Source organism: Rhinatrema bivittatum, chromosome 4, assembly GCF_901001135.1.
Source record: "Rhinatrema bivittatum chromosome 4, aRhiBiv1.1, whole genome shotgun sequence".
NCBI lineage: Eukaryota > Metazoa > Chordata > Amphibia > Gymnophiona > Rhinatrematidae > Rhinatrema > Rhinatrema bivittatum.
The window spans coordinates 394,620,712-394,643,606 of NC_042618.1; positions in this window are offsets into that span (position 1 = coordinate 394,620,712).

The following is a 22,895-nucleotide window of genomic DNA, read 5'->3' on the forward strand; positions in this document are numbered from 1 at the left end:
AAGTACTGTCCTGTTTTACATCTTTCTTTGTGACTGTGAGCAGCGAGTAAAATTAGGGACACATTTTTCACCACACAAACCACTGGGGGTAGGTGTTCCACAAGGATCAGCACTTTCCTCTGTGTTATTTAATTTATACTTAGCCCCATTAGCTACTAAGTTGAAATCACTGGGTATATTATATTTTCGCCGATGATGTCCAACTTTTTATCTCAAGTGTGTCATTGGGAGTGCTGTCCACTGTCCAGTTTTGTGAATGTATGACACGTGAAATCTTGGCTGGCAGAAAATAGTCTTTTGTTTAACTTTCAAAAAATGAAGATATTATGGATTGGTATAAAGCCAGCGAGTGAGAGTTCAAATATGATTTGTTATGCCGGGGAGAGAATTGAAATACTCACTGAAGTTCGTAGTTTAGGAATTCTGCTGGATTCTGGTTTGACAATGAAGTCTCATGTAAAACAGCTTTCTAGGTAAAGCTTTTTTAAATTAAAAATGTTGAGACCTTTGGGCTCATATTTAACCGAAGATATGTTTCAGACTGTGCTCCACTCATTAGTGTTGGGACATATTGATTACTGTGCCACCCTATATTTATGGGTCTTCCTGATAAGATGTTTAAGGTGATCCAATTAATTCAAAATGCAGTGGCTCATATGTTATCTAGAACACCCTGCTGGGGCCATATCAGTCCTGTTTTACAATTGCAATGGCTCCCAGTAAAGTGGGTAAAATTCAGACTTCTGGTCTTGGTTCATAACCTTTTGAATGCAGTAGAATGTTGTGCCCTTAGGGCTAAGCTCACTTGGTATGTAACATGCAGGTTATTGCATTCTATGAATACCAATTTATCTGTATTACTGCCAGTTAGAAATTTTAAGAATGCTGGAACGCGTGCTAGGGTTTTTTCATGGGCCACACCAGCCATATGGAATTCAATTCCAGGAAAGATTAGAAGTACAACCGAGATAGGTATGTTTAGAAAGCAGTTAAAAACATTATTTTTTTTAGGGATGCGTATGGATGAGAACTGTTATTTTGATGTTTGTTTTTGATCTTATTATTTGATTGTATTTTATATTTGATTGTATTTTATATGTATTTTATTGTGTTTTAAAATATGTATTTTATGTCTGGTTTTATGTGATCTGCACTGAACCGATATATATTGGCAAGCGGTGAAATACAAGATGTTTAAATTGAATGTCTGGGCTGTTAAAAGCAGCAGGGGGTAGAAAGGGCAAAGGGGGGGGGGGGGGGGAGACCAGCAGAAGAATTCCATAAACACCATAAGCATCACCTCTGCCCCTCCCTGCAATAAAGTAGATGAGCTCTGGTATCCTGCTCCTGTAGAAAGCCCTGCTTTTACCTGGTTGCTCATCTCAAACCTGTCTTCTTCTCCAGGGCTCAGACCAGCCTTAGCCCAGCAAGTGAATGTGGCTAAGAAGGCCTGCTCCCTTTGGCAGAGACTGCCTCCTCAGAGACCGCTTCAGGGTGAAATGGAAGGTAATCTCCTAAAATTAAGGGGGTAGTTAGCTAGCTTTATTTATTAATATACCCAAAACCAGCTAGAGTCTCTAATATTTTTATGTTTACTAATGATGCATAGCTTTACTCAGTATAAACCTGTGCTGTGTTAAGGATGTTAGAGGCATGTGTTTATCTTATTCTAACTATTAAGCCTGAAATGTCTGAAAATAAAGCAGTCTGATTCTGAGACAAAGAGGTACCCTTTCTTAGACTTTTCAGATTGCATATAAGGTAATAATTAGAACTTTCCATAGCAGAGAGAGAAGGGAAGGAAGAGCGGCCTTGGATGGAACGGGGAAAGCCATCGGGGCTCCCCTTGGGCTTGGCGCGTGCAAGGTGCACAAGTCTGCACCCCCTTGCACGCACTGACACTGGATTTTATAACATGTGCACAGCAGCGCGCGCGTGTTATAAAATCGGGTGTACATTTGTGCGTGCCGGGTAGTGCGCACAAATGTAGCATTTAAAATCTGCCCCATACTAAACAACAGCTTTAACTAATGACATACCATAATTAAATATGTAACCCCTCCAACCGGGCATATATAATGTCAAGAGGGTCTGTCCCCATATAGTGAGGGTCAGTTTCTAGTTTATATTTGAGGTTCGTCAATTTGGGTCATGCATGGACCATATTAGAAGCAGAAGGGCAGAACATTTTTTCCTGCGTTGCCTATCCTTCCCTTCATGAACTTTGTCAGGGCCGGTGCTAGTTTTTTTGCTGCTCTGTGCAAGCAATTACTGTTCTATCCCTTCCTTATTCTGCTTTTTTTAATCCTTAAATTTGTATTATTTTTCTAATTGGATCCAGTGCAAGGGTGTTAGGCACCATAAGTGAACCTTACAGCTTTATGGCCATCCCTCTTCTCATCATAGACCTCTCCAAACACAATTTAAAATTATGCATTATAATCATTATAATAACAAATTTTACATGAAAAAGGACACTCAAAGTACAATCTTTTGAGGTAAAAATATCACAATAGCATGTATATAATATTTACATGCCCTGCTGTAGTACCAACCAGAAAATCCTGCAAAAAAGCCAAAACCACACTTGGAACACATATGGCATTAGGCCTATTGGAGTTCATGTTGGGTTTGGGCTTGGTCCTTAGAAAGCCATGAGTAAACTGAATTGCAATTACAATATTGTAAACTTTACATACCAAAATAGCACTATCAGCCCTCAAAACAGTTACCATCCTATCTATGAAAAGGCACCACTAACTATTACACCAGACCCTAAATATCAGTACACCTCCAATTAGGGAAACAGAACAAGTCAGACTGCTACATAGCAATGACACATTAGCAGAATACCTTAACTCAGTCACACATGCAGAACACAGACAGACCCTCACCAAATACAGAATAAAGTGACCATAAAGTATAAATAGAAAAGTGCAGACAAAAATTGAACTGGAAACTGCAGCAAGTCAGACTCTGTATGTAGTACAATAATAGAAAAACAAATATTGCTAATCCTTAAAAAAATCAAACAATAAAATCAAGAAATATAAAGCATCAATCATAATAGTAAAACCATACTAATAAAAAGAATTAATATTTCAAAACATCTGACAGATGGCAAACATCCAACAATTATTTATTTATTTATCACTTTTTTATACCATCGATCTTGTTGTGAGCCGGCACGGCCCGGGCCGCTGATGTTCCCTCATGGCCCGGAAGCTGTCCTGGAGCTGTACCGGGGTTCCCTCAGTGGCAGGAGGCCGCCATTGTGCCGACTTCGTCCCTGCACGGCAGGAGCCATGCTAGGGTTCCCCATGCGGCAGGAGGCCACTCCCAACGTTATCTTCACCGTGGCAGGAGCCGCGGACTTCAGCGTCTTCTTTGCGGCATGGAGCCGCTGCCCACGACATCTTTGGCTGGCCTGGGGCCTGCTCCTGAGCGGCAAGATGCTGCTGCTTCAGCGTCGGGCCTGCTCCGGCTCCTCCTCTTTGCTGCTTCAGCAGGACTGCTGTCCAGGGTCCTTGTTGCATTCGTGCCACTTCTCGCCCCTCGCTCCTCGCTCCACTCTCTCTACCTTGGGAGTGACTCCCTTTGGCTCTGATGGACAGATGCAGCTGCGGCTTCTCCCTGCCTCTTGGTCCCGGTGTCCCCAGGCTGGCTTGACGCTACAGATCCGCCATGTTCCTGATGACGTAAGGGCACGCACATGCTCTCCAGACTTTGTACCAGCAAGGGCGCGAACCTCGGGGGCGTCCCCCGTAGTGACGTCATCCATTTTCGCTTTAAAAGGTCTTTGCTAACCTCTAACGAGTTAGCAAGGAACTCCAACAGGACTTGCTTCGGCAGTCCACGATACTTGCAACAACGATCCGAGTCAGCGAGGGGAATCCTTCTCCACTGCTCGGCCTTTTCAAACTTAACAGGAGTACCCGCTCCACGGGGGCTCCACTCTCTCTTCTTGATTTCAGATTGCCAGAATACTCAGAAGACTCCTCATTCCCTGGAAGCGATCGCAGACGTGAACACAGTGAGTTCTATTGTAGATAGGAATCGGTACTCGCTCCACAAGGGCCTAAATTCCTATAGCTCTGAAGACTCCCTTCCGTCCTAGACGTTATCGCAGGTACAGAGATTGAGAGTTATATTGGCAAGATTGCAGATAGGAACCGGTACTCGCTCCATGAGGGCCCATGTTCCTAGAATCCTTTACAGACTCTCTTCTACTCTAGAAGCCATATCATATACAGCCTTTGTGAGTTCTTATTACAGACTGTTTATAGGAACCAGTGCTCGCCTATGGCTCCTGTTCCTGAATATACTGAAGACTCTATGTGGCATAGAGACCATTGCAGACATCTACTATTGTGAGGGTACCATCTTGTATCCAGTATACCCTGTCTACTCACTACTTCTAGTCTCTCTCTACAGCTCTGCAACCCAGAGATTATATTCCAGTATCAGAAGGACATCAGCCTTGACGAACACATCAACTCACTACTGCCACCACTGGTGGTCCAGCTTCTATACTCCAGCCTAGCCGGTGGTCCCTCTCAGGATCTCCTCCTGGGGGCGCTGTCATCTGCCATCAACCCAGGGATTCACCAATTTTACTATGAGTGGCATCCTACAGACCACCACTCTGTGGGGGAACCAATCCACTATAGACCATTAGCTCCGCCTAGAGAGTATTATAAATTGCTAGCTCCTCCCCTTGGAGGAGCAGCATTGAACAGTCCTGCACCTCTCCTGCTTCCTTTCCTTAGGTGTGGAGCCACGCCTTCTTCCTAGATTTCAAGGGCCAGTGAGGGAGTGGCCCCCCTGACTCCACCTGCTGTCATCTGGGAGTCACTCCTCCTGCCCTACAAAAGGGCTTCACCTGCATTCTTTCACTGCCTTCGCAAGAAGCAAGTTCCTCCCTGGAACTGTCCTCCTGGAGCTGGTCTTCTTTTGGACTTCTCTGTATTCTTCGCTCCTGCTTGGCTTCCTGTCTTCTTCATGGGATCCCTCATTGTCGTCGTCATTGTCTCCTCTTCTGGTCCTTGCTGATGTCCATCTGTTCCTGATGACTCCTGATGTTCTTTCCTGATGATCCATCCTATCGTTGTCCGCAACCAGCCCGGCTGGGTTGGTAGGGTGCACTGGGTCTAGTGGTCCGCGAGCACCCCCGCTGGGGTGTGTAGGGCACTGGTGGGTCTCTTCCATCGTCGGAGCCGAGGATCTCCTTGTTCCTGTCTGTTTCCTCCTGGATCTGGAGTCTTCTGGATGTCCGCTTCGTCCGTCCTGGCTGCTCTTCACCGAGTGTCCGGAGAGTCTGTCCCGGATGTCCTGGATCCTTGCCTTAGAGGTTCGTCTTTTCTCTCCTTCGATGCTCTGGACTCTGGCTACGCCTAGCCTCCGGCGGTAAACTCCAGTGGATAGCCTGAGGGCCCATCTGGCCACTGCAATTCCCTCCAGCTGAGGTTGTTAGAGTCTACCCGGATTCTTCTCCATCTCGAGTTTTTATCCTGATTTTAGCTTATCTTTTCTTGTCTGAAGCTGAGTCCTCGTTTCATCCTTCAACGTTTGAGTCCTCGTCTCATTCTTCATCGTCTGAATCCTGTCACCATCAGTATCCATGTTCCCGTCCTCATCACCTATGCCATGTTCGGCCTGCCACCTCTGCCGTTACTCAGCGGCAGGTCCGAAAGGGCTGGGAATGATCGGAGGACCAGTCAGAGACCAACATTGCATTGTTGGTCTCACCAAGGCGTGCAGGTCAGCAGGGCTTGAATCTGTTCCATTCCCAGACATGGATCACCTCACCACAAGGGCACACAGATCCCGTCCTGCAATGGGTGCTCCCTCCTATCACGATTGCAATAAATCTATAAACAATCTTAACGGTGTACAATAAAACAATGCTAAGAAAAAAAATAAAAAACATAGTGAAAAACATTGAATTAAAACAGATAAAACAAGATAAAAATACATCAAATCAAATACAATAAATAATAATAAAACAAATTTAAAAAATAAAAAATTTGCTCTGACCGCAAATGTAGCAGTTCTTAGTCCCTTAATCGCTGAATAATGCTCAATTTTCATACGCTCTTTTAAACAGCCAAGTTTTAAGATTTTTAAAATTTTACATAATCCTTTTGGAGTCTTAACTCAGTAGGGAGCGAGTTCCACAATTTAGGGTCCACTATCGAAATTGCTCTTTCCCTTACCTCATATAATTTTTAAAAATTTTCCAAACACCAATAAAATATTTCAATACAGCACACATATCAAAAAACACCCAATTAATTAAAATCGATGGAAGTAATTTTAAAAGGAGTTAAGCATGTAAATGTAACATACTGTCGTAGCAATTTTCAAAAGCCATTTACTCGCGTAAAGTGAACTTTTGTGAGTAAATCCTATGGACAATTCAATAGCATATATTGTAGCAATTTTCAAAAGCTCACTTTCTTGAGTAAAGTGTATTTACTAGAATAAACCAAGTTTTATGCATGCAAATGCTTTTTAAAATCAGGCCCAATATGGATAAAAAATTGCTTACTCTCCATATTTGGGAACTTTTAACTTCCAGTCGTCATGAGAATGTCATGGACTAGTAGGAGGAGAAGGGATGTGCACAAATTTTCTTCTCTCTCATATGCACACACAAACTCCCTCTTTCAAACTCATACATACTTGCATACACACATACACAAAAACAGTCCCTCTTTCAAATTCACACACTCACATACACACACATACTCCTTCTCTCAAACTCACACATGCTCGCACACACAAGCTCCTTCTCTCTCAGGCACACATGTTTACACACATACACACACACACTTATGCTCCTTCTTTCAGGCACACATGCTTATACACACACATATATTCCCTCTCTCTCAAGCACACATGCTTACACACACACACATGTTCCCTCTCTCTCAAGCACACATGCTTACACACACACACGTTCCCTCTCTGTCAGACACACATGCTCACACACACACGTTTCCTCTCTCTCAGACACACATGCTCCCTTTCTCTCAGGCACACCTGCTCACACACACACTCATACATATGCTTCCTCTCTCAGGCACACATGCTTATACACACACAGACACACACGCACTCCCTCTGTAGCTGGTAGGCAGGATGTGATTCCCCTGCAACTGCAGAGCCTCCTCCATTTGGGCCGTCAGATGGAGTGGGATCCCTCGGAGGCCGCAAGACCTAATCTCAGCCGGACGGCGCAGGATCCACATTCCCCCGGTGGCCACAGGGCCTCCTCTTTGCTGGGCCATCAAGTGAGATGGGAACCTCCAGCAGCCATGGGCTCTTGCAGGTTGATTCATCCTCTGGTGTGATGGGATGGAGTAGTGGTCACCAGGCCACCGCCCCCTCAGGGCCACCACCATTTCAGGGCCACCACCCTGTGCAAGTGCATTACTTCCACAATGGTTTGCATAGGGCCTGAAACTTGTCCCCCTGTTTCTCAATTAATGCAGGCATAAATAAAGTTTCACAAACAAAATTACTCTACTCGCAGGCTTAACCAAACTCCTAACTTTATTTTTTCTGGATTTTCCAGCCAGCAACTAAATACATTTTTAACAGCAGGTAAACAGTCTGTACTGAATTTTTAAGAGTTCATGGGATACACAGTCAGAGTTAAATATACACTATATCAAAACTATCTGGTCCCAAAAGAGCTGGAATACCATCTTCCCAGTCTACACTTGAACCAAATTTTAGATCCTTAAATCCATTCACCTTATCACAGACTCCCTCTCTCTCTCTCTGAGAAACATGGAGCACAAATCTCCAATTAATTCCTGAGGCTAAGCACACCCAACCCCATAAGCTACTCACTATCTCAGGCACCTCTCTCTCACACCATCTGGGACCTTTTCCTCTGGTAATGTTCAGTTTTTTCCAGTTTCCTCCACACTCTGATCCTCCTTGGATTTACCTCCATGTGGGTCAACCCTTCATCTGCTTGTCTAGGCTTTTTTCATTTGGGGAGGAATTGCCTTCTCTCTACTCCTCAGCCTTGGGTATTTTTCCTTGGGGGAAAAGCCCCTGCAGGACCCACTGCACCCTGGAGGGGTCCCCAGGCCCCACTAGCCTACAGGCTGGCTACTCCAAGATTCTGCATCCAGGATGTCCTTCTCCTCCAAAGTTCCAACCTAGAAAGGGCAAATCCTGCCAATTTAATCCAGAATGTATTCCTTCTTGGGCCACGTCCCCACCAATCATGTCCTCCCATTATTCCTAAGGGGGCAACCTTATCAAAACAACCTTATCAAAACCACCTGGAAATGGATCAAAAAATGAGGTGATCAAATTTGCCGAAGACACAAAATTATTAAAAGTTGTTAAATCACAAGAGGATTGTGAGAAATTTCAAGAGGACAATGCAAAATTGGGAGACTTGACATGCAAATGGCAAATAAAATTTAAAGTGGACAAGAGCAAAGTGATGCACTTAGGAAAGAGTAACCCAAATTATGGCTACACAATGCAAGGTTCCACATTAGGAGTCACAATTCAGGAAAAGGATCTAGGTGTCATCGCTGAAAATACATTGAAATCTTCTGCTCAGTGTGTAGCAGAGCAGCCAAAAATGCAAATAGAATGCTAGGGATTATTAGGAAAGGAATGGAGAATAAAACAGAGAATATATTAATGCCTCTGTGTGATCTCATTTTGAGTATTGTGTAAAGTTCTGGTCGCCACATCTCAAAAAAGATATAGCAGAATTAGAAAAGATACAGAGAAAGATGAACAAAGTGATAAAGGGGATGGAACAATTCCCCTATGTAAAAAGGCTAAAGAGGTTAGGACTCTTCAGCTTGGAGAAGAGATGGTGAGATGAGATATGTGTTAGGATCTACTCCTCCAGAGGGGAGGAGTTAGCAATCTGTTAAGATCTGCTATGCTGATGGGAGGAATAAGCAGATGGGAGTAGCAATCTGTTATGCTATAACCTGCAGAGTAGGCAATCTGTACCAGCGGAGTGCTAAAGAGGGTACTCAGCTGGACAGGAATGTAAATAGGTGAATCCTTGAGCGGTTGGCAGATGACAGCGCCCCCAGAAGGATATCCTGAGAGACCACCAGCTAGGCTTGGGTATGGAGACAGACACACGGGCCGATACACTAAGGAGCGGTAGGAAGAGCTGCGTTAGTGCCGGGCGCACCCACGTTTGCCGCACGCACAGTCCAGCTCACCTACCACTCGATACTGTATTTAAATAGCTTGCAAATGCAAGCCGCATCCAAGAAGCGTCCGTGAGGCGTTAGGCCCGCGCAACCCATTTTACTGTATAGGCACTTTATACAGCGCCTATACAGTATCCTGGGTGCGCTGGTACCTGTCATTTCAAATGTCATTTCAAATGACATTTGAAATGACATTTGAAATCCCCTCGCAACCCGACACGCAAAGTTAAACTTACTTTTCCCGCAGCCCTCCCCCGGAGACGGACCGCAGCCCCCCTGCCTCCCGGGGGCTGCCCCCTGCCTCCCGGGGGCAGCTGGCGGCGAAAGCGGCCCTTACCGCCGGCGAAGACGGATGGCTGCATGGGCCCTCTCCCACGATCGCTCCCGGGCGGCTTCCTTACCAAAGCGCGGCCTCTCCTCCGCAGCTTCTCCGCCCTTCCGCCGTGACGTCCATTCGGGCCCCCAAGCCAGCAAAGCGCCGAACGGGCATGCGTGCGTGCGTGACGTCATGGCGTACGCCCTGTAAAAGGTTTTTGGGGGGTCGGGAGGGTGGGGGAAGCTAAGAGATTAGTTTTAAAGGGTCGGGGTGGGTTTTTGTTTATCGGCTCGGGCGCAGCCGATAAAAAAAACCCCGATCGGGCCGGACAAAAAAAAACCACACGATGTGAATCGGAACCGGAATCAGAACCGATTCAGGTTCCGATTTACATCTCTATAATTAAGCTCTGGAATTTGTTGCCAGAGGATGTGGTGAAAGCTATTAGTATAGCTGCATTTAAAAAAGGTTTGGACAGGAGATCACGTGGTACTGTGAAGAGAAGAGGATGTGATTTCCCTTCTCGGCTCTCCCTTTATTGTAATCCTACCCATCCACTTGAGTTTGGTCTCAAAACCTCAACTTGACTGGTGGGCTGTCATTTTTCAATTTGCCTCAGTTCTTGCGATCTAAAAATGTCCACTAGGATACTAAAAAAGGAGAAGCAGAGAGCACCTGATCATAATATGGCGGAGGAGGCCGAACCTGCAGACGATGATGGTGGTGGACTTAAAATCAGCAGTGGTGACTGCTTTAGAGCCGGAGCTGAGGCGCACCTTCGATAAGCTGGAGGAAGTGTCAACTACCATGATGGGATTTGAATGCCATTTTGCAGAGGCAGAGAAGCAAATTTCTGAAAACCATGATGGCCTCATTGAGGCCCGCTCTGAAATCACCACGCTTCAAGCTAAGGTCAACAATCAAGCGTAGAAGTTAAATGACAGAGAATCAGCTTACCTGAATCTTGGGCAGAATCCTGGCTCCACAATGAACTGGGACTATCAATGATGGCCACCTGTAGATAGTGCGGGCACATCAGGGTTAGCCCCAAGAGATCTACTAATGAGAGACCATGGGTGGTCATTGCAAAATTGCTTAATTTTGCACATAAGACAGATATTTTACAAGCACTCTGCGTGGGGAAGAAGCTTAGCTACGATAACCGCAATATTCTTGTTTTTCAAGATTACTCAGTGGAGCTCTCTGTGCAATGCTGGGCCTTTGCTCCCATATGTGCTCAATTATTCTAGCTGGGGCATAGACCAGTGTTGATTTATCCGCCGAAGTTGCATGTGACTAGAGACGCTGGTGTTCGGTGGTTTTCCAAAGTGGTCGAAGCCTAAGAATTTCTTTCTGGGTTATTAGCTAAGAAGTCTCCGACTCCTCAGCCCACAGATGCTGTGTCTTGAATTTAGCTAACTTGCTTTTTTCTTGCTTCCTCTTCACTTATGTGATTTCTATGAGGAGCATTTGAACAACAGACTGATGGTATTTGTGGTTACTGTGCTTGACTAATCAGCCTCTCTTTATATCCAGAGTTATTATTTTGTTTCTTGTAATGTTTTTGGTGGATGGGGGGAGCAGGGTACAGCTGTGTGCACAACCACTCATCTCCATTAGTGAATTTGGGGGTCTTAGGGAAGGTAAGTTGTGTTGGGATCAGGGGGTTGGGACCTTTATGGGTTTGTGGGTTACTTCTCTGGGGTTATCTTATAATCTTTTGGGATGTATGGCAAGTGTTATGTTCTTAACCCCTTAACTTACATTGTCTTAAAATATCCCAGAAACCATATCTCATGGATCCCATATTGCATCAAATACCATCTAGAGGACACTTAGCACAACTGCAGGTTCAAAACTTTCAACATTTTCCATAACACTTCAATGAAAATCCCAAGATCTCCCTGACCCCAAAATTTCTTGAACTACTAAACAAGAACGGGGCAAAATCAGGGATCCACCCCACAAATATAACATAGTAGATGATGGCCGATAAAACTAATTGGTACATCCATTCTGCCCTTTTATTCCAATATACACTGTTAAGGGAATGTCTCAGATGTCAGCCATAAAAGTTTGATCCCTTGTTGGATATTTTTTCCTTTCCTTTCATATTTATACATTGTCCTATTTCAAAAAGTACCCAAGGAAGCTTGCGACATCAAAAATACAGATATCAAATACTAATAAAATTCACAAAGTTTAAAATGCATCATAACAGATCATCATATTGCTCCTTATGCAAGTCAGTTTTTGTTTCTTCCTCATTGATTCTTTACTGTCCTAAGTAGATAAGCATACAAGTTCCCATATTTAATCCATCACTCAGCAGCCCCACACTCTCTCCATCCTATTGACCACTATGTAAGGGCCAAAAATGCTCTGTTGGGCACTGAACTGGGAGCCTGCTCGTGAAAGAAAAGGAGCTCTGTCTCCTGAGTTACTGAATGGGGCTGGTAAAGCCTGATTATGCAAGGAAGACATCTCGTATTAAACTTGATGCAACAGGTGCTCTGCCCCCCAAGGAACTGTATTGGACTCTGAGGCTTGAAAAGGGATCTCTGGAATCAACATTTTATTCCTGGCAACTTGAGGACTGTTTAGTCATGCTGTGTAGAACCCGGATGAGGAGATCTGTGACCCTTTAAGTTACACTGACATGAAATAATTAATAAGTAAGCTAATGTATGTATATATGGAAGTAAACCTGGATATCCTGACCTTGGATTGGATTTGCTGTGAACCAATTCTGTCTTAGTATTTGGACTAGTTATTAAGGACTGTGGACTGTCCTTGCTCCATGCTCCGAAGAAGTGTGTAATTTATGCTGGAATCTCTGAAGGTAAAGTTCACATTTGGATATGTTTCTGTCTAAGAATAAATTCTGTTAAAGCCAGAAGACAGACCTGTGATTTAAGTAACTAAGGCTAGGAACCTGACACTTTAGAATAATCTAAACAGCTAACAGATCTAGTTGTCTAGGTCCCATGACCTTGATGGACAGTACCTGCTAGCCACTAACCTGTCAGCAGTGACCTGATTGGTTTCTGAGGAATTTTATCCTGTTGGTATTAATCTAGTTACTCTGTGACCCTGTGGTGTCACTAGGTCATCCTTCCTTTATCTCCCCCCCCCCCCCCCCTCACAGTTTTCTTTCTTATCACCTTCTTGAACAATATCCAGGCAGCAACAACCTGTCAGCATTGACTTGGCTGGTTGCAGGTGAGATGCAGCCTACAATGTTGCCAAGCTGACCTTTTTTTATCTGTTTTCTTATCACCTCCCTCCTCACCTCTGCTCTTGAGGGAGTGAAGGGTAGGATCTTGGCAAACCTGCAGCATCCTAACTCTATTGTACCATTGTCTTCTATATCTGTGCCAGGTGTGCTGGGATTCTGCCGTGGCACTGAGTTTTACCTTCTCTCAGGCCGATTCTGTAAAGTGCGCTCGGCTGTGCACACTTTTTAACACTGGTTTGGCTGCGTGTTTTCGACAGGCGTTTATAACCCTTTATGCTGTAAGAGGTTTAACACCTCGAAAATGCGCAGCCAACCCCCCCTGAAAACTAATTGCGCTCATCACATGCAAATGCATGTTGATGAGGCTATTAGTCAGCCACCCCTGATTCAAAAAGTAAAACGTGCGTCCAATCCGCACATTTTACGCTCATACTGCTTTTCTGCACACCCTCTGACTTAATATCCTAGCGATATTAAGTTGGAGGAATCAAAAATGTAAAAAAAAAAAAAAAAATGTGCCGGCCAGTCCAGTTAGGAGAATGGATGCTCAATTTTACTGCCGTCCATTTTCATAATCGATAGCTGTCAGCGGGTTCGAAAACCAACGCTCCTAAAATTGAGCATCGGTTTCCTGAACCCGCTGACAGAGCCACCTCTCCTGGGCCAAGGAGGTGCTAGGGGCGCATAATCATCCCTAGCTCCTCCTTTTAGTATGACCCCCCCCCCATTTAAATACGGGATCACGTGCCCAGGAGAGGTGGCTGGGTGCACGTCGGGAAAGTGGGCGCTCAACACGGAGTGCCCGTTCTCCCGCGTTTCTTACAGAATTGGCCTATTAGTAGGTTATTTCAGGCATCTGCCATCCTTGCAGTAAAGAAGTATTTTCTCTTTCCTTTCAACCTTCCTCCCTTCAACTTCATATCCTGACTTCTTGTCCTTGCAATTCCTTTTCTACGGAAATTTCACCTTCCCAAACTTCACTGAAATGTGTCAAATATGTTAATGTTTCTAGTATTTTCTCTCTTCTCTTCCTTTTGCGTCTTGCTTCACAATCCATTTTCCATTTTTTAATCTGTCTGGGACTGGTATTTTTTCTGCAGTATACATCTCCACGCTTAGCTATTATATCACACACTTCTTACAACAAAGTCACATATCCTGTGAGGTAGATAAGGACTAGCATTTCTTCTAATAGTTTTTTTTATTTAAGCGTGGCCTTTATTAGGCCACTAGTTTATATGGGCTATGTGTATAATGGAGAATTTTCCAGCAAGGGAGGATCTGAGGGTGTATTTAGATTTGTGAGTAAAAGGGGGGTTCTTTCCTCCAAAGGGCATGGGTTTTTTGAGAAAGGTTTTTAAGGTGCTTCCACATGCATTGGGTGGAACTGAGGGTTGAGGTTGTCAGCAAGTATGGGAGTTCTGAGGCCAAATATTGCAGTTTTGGGTTGTGGCCCTGAGGATTTCTGGGGTGAAGAGTTAAGAGTTGTATGTGCTGAGAAGCCAAGAGAGGTTTCATAAGAGCTCAGGACTATAGGCGTAAAGGGACTCTCAGTCATCTGTTAACCCTTTTATTTCCCTTGGGAAGTCCACAGTTGGAACATTTGGTACTGAATAGAAGATTTACCAGTTGTTTTATCTTGGTCTGGGACAAAGTACTGGACTGTGGTGGGATCCAGTAACATTACCATTCTATTTGATTTGATAACTCAAACAGCATATGAAAATGAGCGAGTAAAGGTATGTTAGGTATTCACAACTCTTAGGAAGCTCCAAAAACTATTACTGCAGTTTTGACTATTTTCTAGATTTTTTTCTGCCTTTACTGGACTTTGATTCTTTATATTTTGCAATAAATGCTATCTTTTATTTTGGAGAAACACTTATGCTCAAATTTTCAAAAGCCCACGCGCACAAAATATGGGGTTTATGCGCTTCGCCAGGCCTTGTGCGCGCTATGCGATTTTAAAACAGGCCCGGCCACGCGCTTAAACCCTACTACGCGCAAAAGTGCTGGGCCTCTCCAGCGCGCACATGCTATAAAATTGGCGCATCCATGTGCATGTGCCGGGAACCGCATGCACATGGATGCACGCGCGCTCCTTTTAAAATCGATCCCTTAGTGTGGACTGATGCTTTTTCTTTTGGGGCTATAATTCCTCGTCGGTCCCAGAGAATTTTCTATTCCCCAGTGGAAGGATCCCTGTCCTACAGCTGTAGGCAGGCTTGTCCTACCCTTGCACTCATCAAAGGTGACCTCCCTTTCAAGGGTGGGTTAAATAAGAATAGTGAAGAGTCATATGACAAGAAGCAAATATGCAAAATTGATTTGTCCAGTCATGAGATCCACAGAGAATGTTTCCACCATAACAAATGACTATATTCTTTGCAATTTTGTATTGAATCACAATTGCAATTGTTAGTTGCTTTAGGATACAAGTTGAAATTGACATTTGTATTGCCTTACCTGTTGTCTTTTAAATTTAAAAGATGTTGACTTCATACCTCCTATACACTGGAGAATAGCTGATGAAATATTATTACATGGATTTCATGATGAATAATGAGCGTTAGCAGTAACATTCACTAGCAAGGCCAAGAAACTCATGTTTGTTGTCGATAGTGCTCATGTCAGTAACAAAGCAACATCTCTGTGCAATGGATCCCAGTTATTTAAGAGAAACTGAATTATGTTTTACCACATTGTTAGAAGGAGTTTGCTTTAGAAGGGTGGAAAGCCTGAATCAAATTAAAGCTTTTTTCCAGAAACCACAAATGCTAATGGGAAAAAAAAGGTAAGGGAATAGCCAAGAATATGGTATCTGTAAAACTCTTATTAAAATAAAATTCCTTGCCAAAAACATATGTTTACTATCCATGTTAAAAACAAAAATGGCTGGCTGGGATGGCCTGATGGCATGGGAGCAGTACTGCACACTGCCTTGTGGAAGACCTGGGTTCAATTCCCAAACTAGTTCTTGGCTCTCCAGAGCTGGTTATGCTGCAGATGTAGCACTCACAGCCACTAGGAAGAGAAAGTCCATTCCAGAAAGAGCCCCCCACACACACTCACCCAATGCCTGTTGTTTCAATGATTGGGCTAAGGGAATCAGGAGGGAATATAAAAATAGGGGAAAGAGTCCCAGATGGTCATGGATAAAGGCTCATGGCTCTGGATCCTAGCCCCAGTTCTGACTGATCTAGAGGCCAAAAAAACACAACTGCTATACACCAATAAGAAAAGAACACATTTATTTTCATTTTTTAGATGATGCTCTGCCCAGGACATCTTACATTCAGAAGCCCAACAAAGAAAGGCGGTAATTTAAGGAGACAAGAGAACAGAAAAGGATTAATAAACTGAGGAATTAGATACTGGAATATGACAGGTTTTTTTTTTATTAGTATATACCAAATTTACACAATAAAGTTAGGCATACTAACCACAATTTAATCCAGATAAATATATAAATAAAAGAAAGTTAAATAAGGAAAAGGGGATTATCCCCTACTGGATAACTGTGATTACTCCAAATTTACTAAGGGGAGGGAAGAAGAAGAAATTCACATAAGAAAAAGTATAATCATACCTTATAAGCCATAACAATATGCAAGTTTAAAGATGAGGGTTTTAGCTGGAAGAGGTAGTAAGGGAAAAACTTGAACATCAGTGGATATTTTGTTTCAAAGAAAAGGTAGAAAGCATGAAACAGAAGGCAGCCAGCTTATTCCAGGGGGGACACTGAGGAGGGTGCATAGCTAGTAATGAGGTGAAAGCAAAGGAGCCGGCGAGAGATGAGATAGAGTCAAGGGATAGGGTGATGCCAGGTCACATAGGTCTTTAAAAGTGAAAACCAAAAGATTGAACACAGAGCGGAACTTTATTGGAAACCAGTGGCAAGAAATCTTTAGGGACCGATGCAATATTGTGCGCTCAGCCGAGCGCACTGTTTAATCCGTGGTTGGTCGTGCATTTTGGACGCGCATCCACAACCCAGTATGCTATAAGGGGATTAGCGTGACCAAAATGTGCTTCCAACCCCCCCACAAAACTAATAGCACTCATCACAGGCAAGTGCATGTTGATGAAGCTATTAGCTATTCTCTCCAGATCCCCTCAAAAATGTGCACCTGACCCACACATTTTTACACTCAGAAATTAACGCCTGCCCAGAGCAGGCGTTAATTTCTGAGCAGTCCAAAAAAGTGAACAGAAAAGTAGAAAGTACTGTTTTTCTGTACATCCTCCAACCTAATATCATGCTGATATTGTCGGAGGGACCAAAAGGTTTAAAAAAAATTAAAAAAAAAAAAGTGTGCCGATGGTCAAGTTAGGAAGAGGGATGCTCAGTTAACAAGCGTCCATTTTCCTAACCTGTAGGGCCCAGGAGGGGTTCTGGGCACGCATTAGGAAAGTGGGCACTGAACACTGGGCGCCCGTTTTCCGCGCAGATTTTTTGCATCGGCCCCTTAAGAGAAGAGACATGGGAAGAGGGAGGCTTTCGGCACAGCAGTTGAACCACAGAATTCTGGTCTAGCTGGAAGAGGTTAAAGTGAGTCTACAAGACCTGCAAGAAGACTATTGCAGCAGTCAAGGCAGGACAGAACAGCATGGAGGAGGTGATAGGCATCAAAGGCCAAGGAAGGATAAACTTGATGACTATTATGAAGCTGATACCCAAGGGAGAAACAGGTATAAGCAATGTAAGAGCAAAGGCAGAGGGAAAGGCCAAGATTTTTTGCAGCGTTGGACATGAAAAAGGGGACAGAGTCTAAAGAAAGCCAGATGATGGATGGGAATTTGGACAAAAGCAGGGACATGAAGTATATCAATTCTGGAGGATTAAGCTTTAGGAAATGAGAGGTCGTTTAGAAAGACCATGATCATGGTAACTGTGCTGACGCCGAGGGAGAGGGAAATGGGTAAACGAATGAAAAAAAGATTAGGGTGCCATCTGTGAAAGAATGCTGTGAGCAACCAAAGGAGGAGAAGAGTATTTCCTGACTGGGAGAACACAGAGAAAACAGTAAAGGGCCAAAAACAGAACCTTATACATATGGACAGTAAAAATCACATCCTGTATACTGTAAAGGCAATTTAAATACCAACATGCTTGAAAGCTCTCTTCTGAAGTCCTTGGCCATAATGGTAGCCTACTTATTATATGTATTGTTCTCTCTAAAGTCTAACTGTGAAATCTCATTTGCATACAAACTTGATCATTCTCTTTAGCCTATGTTTTTTTCATGTAACCTTTCCTGACAATAATTTTCAGTCTTAATTGTACGTAATTGCAGTATTGTTGAAAGTAAACATGAGCCAGTGTATCCTCTAGTGTCATCCCCGGCAACTGCTTTAGCCACAGATGGAACCTTAATTAAAATATCAAGAAATTAAAGTTTCCTAGCTTGGTTATACCACAGCATATGGGGAGGGCAATACTGGAATTCCCCGTGAGATTGCACACTCATTTTTAAAGGGAAACACCTCATGGCATTTGTTTTTGAAAGTCTCACCGGCGTGCACATGCAGGTAATAAAATACCCTGTGTGCTTTCTGCCCAGGTTGAAGCAGACACAAAGTACGTGCTGGAAAGAATGTGCGGAGATTTAATTATACAATCTCTGCATGCACTTTCAATCCCCTGACCAAACTCTGTCCATTTTTCCCAAATGGCTAAAACAGGGGCACTCAAACTGGTCCTCAGGGCCCCTACACCCCAGGCCAGTCAGATTTTCAGCATACCTCTAATGAATAATTATGAGAAATAGCTGCATACATAGTAGGTAATGCATGCAAATAAGTCTCATGCATATTAATTAGAGAGAGCCTGAAAACCTAACTGGCTTGTGGGGGAGGGGCTCAAGGACTATATTAAGCACCCTAGGCTAAAAGTATGCATACTGGGCCGGATTTTCAAAAGGTTACGTGCGTAAATCTGGAGGATTTAAGCGTAACCGGTCATATGCATGCCGGGCCTATTTTCAAACGGCCCGGCGATGCGCGTAAAGCCCCGGGATGTGTGAATGTCCCGGGGCTTGCAAAAAGGGGCGGTCCAGGGGTGGGGAGGGTGCGTGGCCAAAGACTCCTGGTACAGTGGCCATTTGCTGCTGTGCTAGGGATCGTGCGCCGGCCAACTGCCAGCGCACGCAACTTACTTCAACCCCAGGGCTGAAGTAAGTTTGGAAATAAAAGAAAAAACAAGGAAAAGGTAGGGGGAAAGGGCGGGGGAATTATTGGAAGGGAAGGGAAGGTGGGATGGGGGGTAGGGAACGGGGATGGCAGTGCGGCTCGGCGCGCGCAAGGTGCACTATTGTGCACCCCCTTGCACGCGCTGACCCCTGATTTTATAACATGCGCGTGCCTACACGTGCATGTTATAAAATCGGGCGTATAAGTGTGCGCGCCGGGTAGCGCACGCACATGTACGCCCACACGTACATCTGAAAATCTACCCCACTATGAACAAAGTGCATTCTTTTATCCACATTGATAGGAGAAAGGGGCAATAATTAGACCGGGTTTTTATGCTGGTAAATGCAAGTTTACCATCTTAAAATGTCTAATTATTGCTCCCCCCTCAGAATGCATGCACTTGCATGTTAAAACAGCAGTGCCTCCTATTCACAGCTAAAGTAAAATTACTGTAGCTGCAGAAGAGGCTGGTCTTTGTTACAGTGGGGGGTAAAGAGCTATCGGGCCTATTTTAGGTAAAAAAAAAATAACTAAACAAACACAATTTTTGTTAAGAACTCAGAAGTGGAGAAACAGCTGACTGGCTCCTCCTCGGTTTTTTTTCCTTCCTGCTTGAGTCATGGAGTTACCAGCTAGTTACATGCCATCAGGCTAAGCCAATCCCGGTTTTTATCTTACTATACCTATAGGCCTATGCGTCCAACTTTTGGATCAAATGCAGGAACACTAGTCCATAGATGTAATTATCCTGACTGCTTTGTTTAACTATCTTGTTAAATCTAACTTGTACATATGTATATAATTTTCGTTTTATCATCTCCTGCCCTTGTTAACCCTCTCCCTGTTAATGTTTTTATTGTAAAGCTAGTTGCTAAGTTATGTTACATTGTGAACCGAGGTGATGTTTTGCAAACGTGCCTCGGTATATAAAAAACCCTTAAATAAATAAATAAATAAATAAATAAATAAATGTAGTGGAAACTCAGAACTGGCTGCACCTGATCACATGACATGTATTTATTTGTTTATTTAACATTGATATGTAACTTTGCTACATGAACTTCGGTATATAAAAATGTTAAATAAATAAATAAATAAATGTAGTGGAAACTCAGAACTGGCTGCACCTGATCACATGACATGTAATCATTTTGGTAACCAATTCAGAACCACTTCAAAAGTATTCAAGTGATATTCCGGAGCACGAATAAATGAAGCAGGAAGAGGGAGGACGCAGGTCATACTTTTGCAATGTAAATAATTGAACAGGAATAGTATTTTTTATGCTAAACATGGAACCATTATAAAAATGCCCTGTTGGTTCTTCAGCCTTACTACTGTAAGCACTGTCTGCTTACTTGTGGCAGATTTAAACTCTGTGAGGTATAGAAAGCACGGGTGATTCCGTCCATCTGAGTGAAAACCACCTTGAGTTTATGCTATCAAAAATATAATTAGTTTAGGACACCTCTCATGTTATTTCACACAAAGCCTCAAGTATGCCATTGAAAGAGGCTGTGTCCATTTTAGTGATAATGCATGTGTGGGAATATTCAAAAAACACATTTTCAATATCTTCACAGTGAGCACTCCAAAATGTGTGATGCTCTTAGAAAGGGGCCACTTTGCACTCACAGGCCCTTATTCTATAAAGATATATTTTTTTTCTGAATAAAGCCCCCTTACCTAATGTAATTACCTCAACTGCTGCAAAGCTGTGATGCAGTAAAGAGAAAGAAAGGGAGTTGAAATGATCACTTCACAGTTAATATTCCTCTGATTATATCTTTAAAACAGATATGATTAAATATGTGCTAATTTTTTTCCAGGAAAATTCATTTTGCTTGTCAATACTTCAGGGAACATATGTTTAAAGACTCAGCCATATGGCCTGATTCTTGAAGTGACTGATCAAAATGAGGTTGAATAAAGGGGACAGGGGGGTCAAATATTGCTGACTCTTCTTAAAAAAAAGTTTTACTGCACACCATAAATGCTGAATATTAGAAAGAAAAAGTGCCTGAGGAATGCAGGCAGTTACACAAGGCAACTGAGGCTTAAGTTATGACACCATATTGGAATTAGTCTCACCTAGCCAATGAATTGCAATGGGCAGCTTAAGTGACCTGACTGGCAACTGCTGTGTTTTTAAATTGCTACTGTACCTCTATTACTGTTTTTCAGTTTATTATTAATATCATCATCATCATTTGCATAGCACTATACAGAGAGACATAATGGATAGTCACTACTCCCTGGAGCCCACAATCTAGTCAAGATGGACAGAGAAGACACAAACAAAACAAACAAATCAAGAGGCTTTGAGTTAAGAGAGCAAGGCCAGGACTGGAAAGAATTAACTGAGCCGGGATAGAGATAGGATTAATTGAGGAAGGGGCAGTAATACTATACTTTAAGACCTCCAAAACTGATGAGCATTTCAACTGGCTTACATCAATTCTCTGCACTTGTAAACAATCCACCAGAAACAAGAGAACAAGAGTTGACTTTAATAAAGACGAAAGCAGTTAAGTGCCAGGATTCAGTAGGACTGCTCATAGCTAAGTAATATTGGCCCATCCAGCCTGCGGACTGTATTGGTTGAGCCACTGCACGAGGAATGCAGTTGCAAAGGACACGAAAAGAAGATCACCTGCAGAAATGCATGAATGGCATGGGAAACATTTTACAGTGGGTGTTGTGTGCCTCACATACAGTATTTAGGCTATAGGCATTTTGCTGTTTTGAAACAACACATTTCCATGATTATTTTTCTAGTCTAGCAGCCCCATTGCTGCTCATTTCTGGGCTCTCCAGGATTTCCTCCCTTCCAGGGGCAGTGAACAACAGGGGACATGTACATTTCTTGTACAATATACTCACGTCTTGCTGGTCTGTAGCTTTAATTTCAGCTTTTCAAGGCCTAGATGCTCAGGCAAGAGTTTGTGCAGATTTTCAATGCTTTCCAAACTTTAGAAATAAAGCAGTGAAAAAGACTTTGGCAAAAAAAAAAAAAAAAAAATCAAATCTTTTTTGAGATGGTTTAACTACCACATGACGTCCGATTATCTGTGCAACTCTAAGTAGCAGCAAGGTACTTTAAATTGGTTTCAGATCATTAGACACACTGTTGGGTTGACAATAACAGCCTCATGATCACATAGGTAAATGGCACATGCATTTTCTTTGAGTTAGAAGCTAATTTCAATCTCTTTTTTGTTGGGGGGGAAGAAAGTGTTCAGAAATGGAGAAAGAACAGTGTTTGAAATCATATTAAGCCTCTTTACAATTAAGAGAGCTTTACTCTGTCATTTAAAGGTGCAAGAAAAATGATGGAGCAGCCAATGCAACATAGCCACGTGGAGGACCCTGCTTTGACTTCCCGGGCCAGATTTGCCCTCCACAAGTTGGCTAGGGGGATCTTTCGAAGGGATTTTCAGCCATTTATTTAGGCATTTTATATATTGTCATTCCATTTAATGGCAACATCCACTGGCCAGATTTAGGGATCACAGCAGCCACATTTGGAGAGAGTTGTGGTTTATTCTCTCCCCCTGCTCACTCCCAGCTGAGGACTGTGGCAGCAAGGCTTGCTGAGTTTGGAGGAGAATATATATAAAGAGTGGAAACAGCCCCATGAGGAAACTACCGGGCCAGAAAACAAACAAACAAAAAAAGATATTGACAAATGCTTTAAAAATAACAGGTTGTTGTAACTGCATCACGGAACTTTCTGTTACAGGAAAAAAAAATGAATCTTGGTTAACACTAACCATGTGCACAGTATAGGAGCGTGTGCTCATTAATGATTCACTGACAACTGGTGATCTGAAGCACTTTCCAAAGTCTCTGATTTCAGATTTTTTTTTTTACCATTTCTAACCTCTCAGCTCAAATGTTTCTAAACAAAGGGCATATTTTAAAGGGAAAGTAA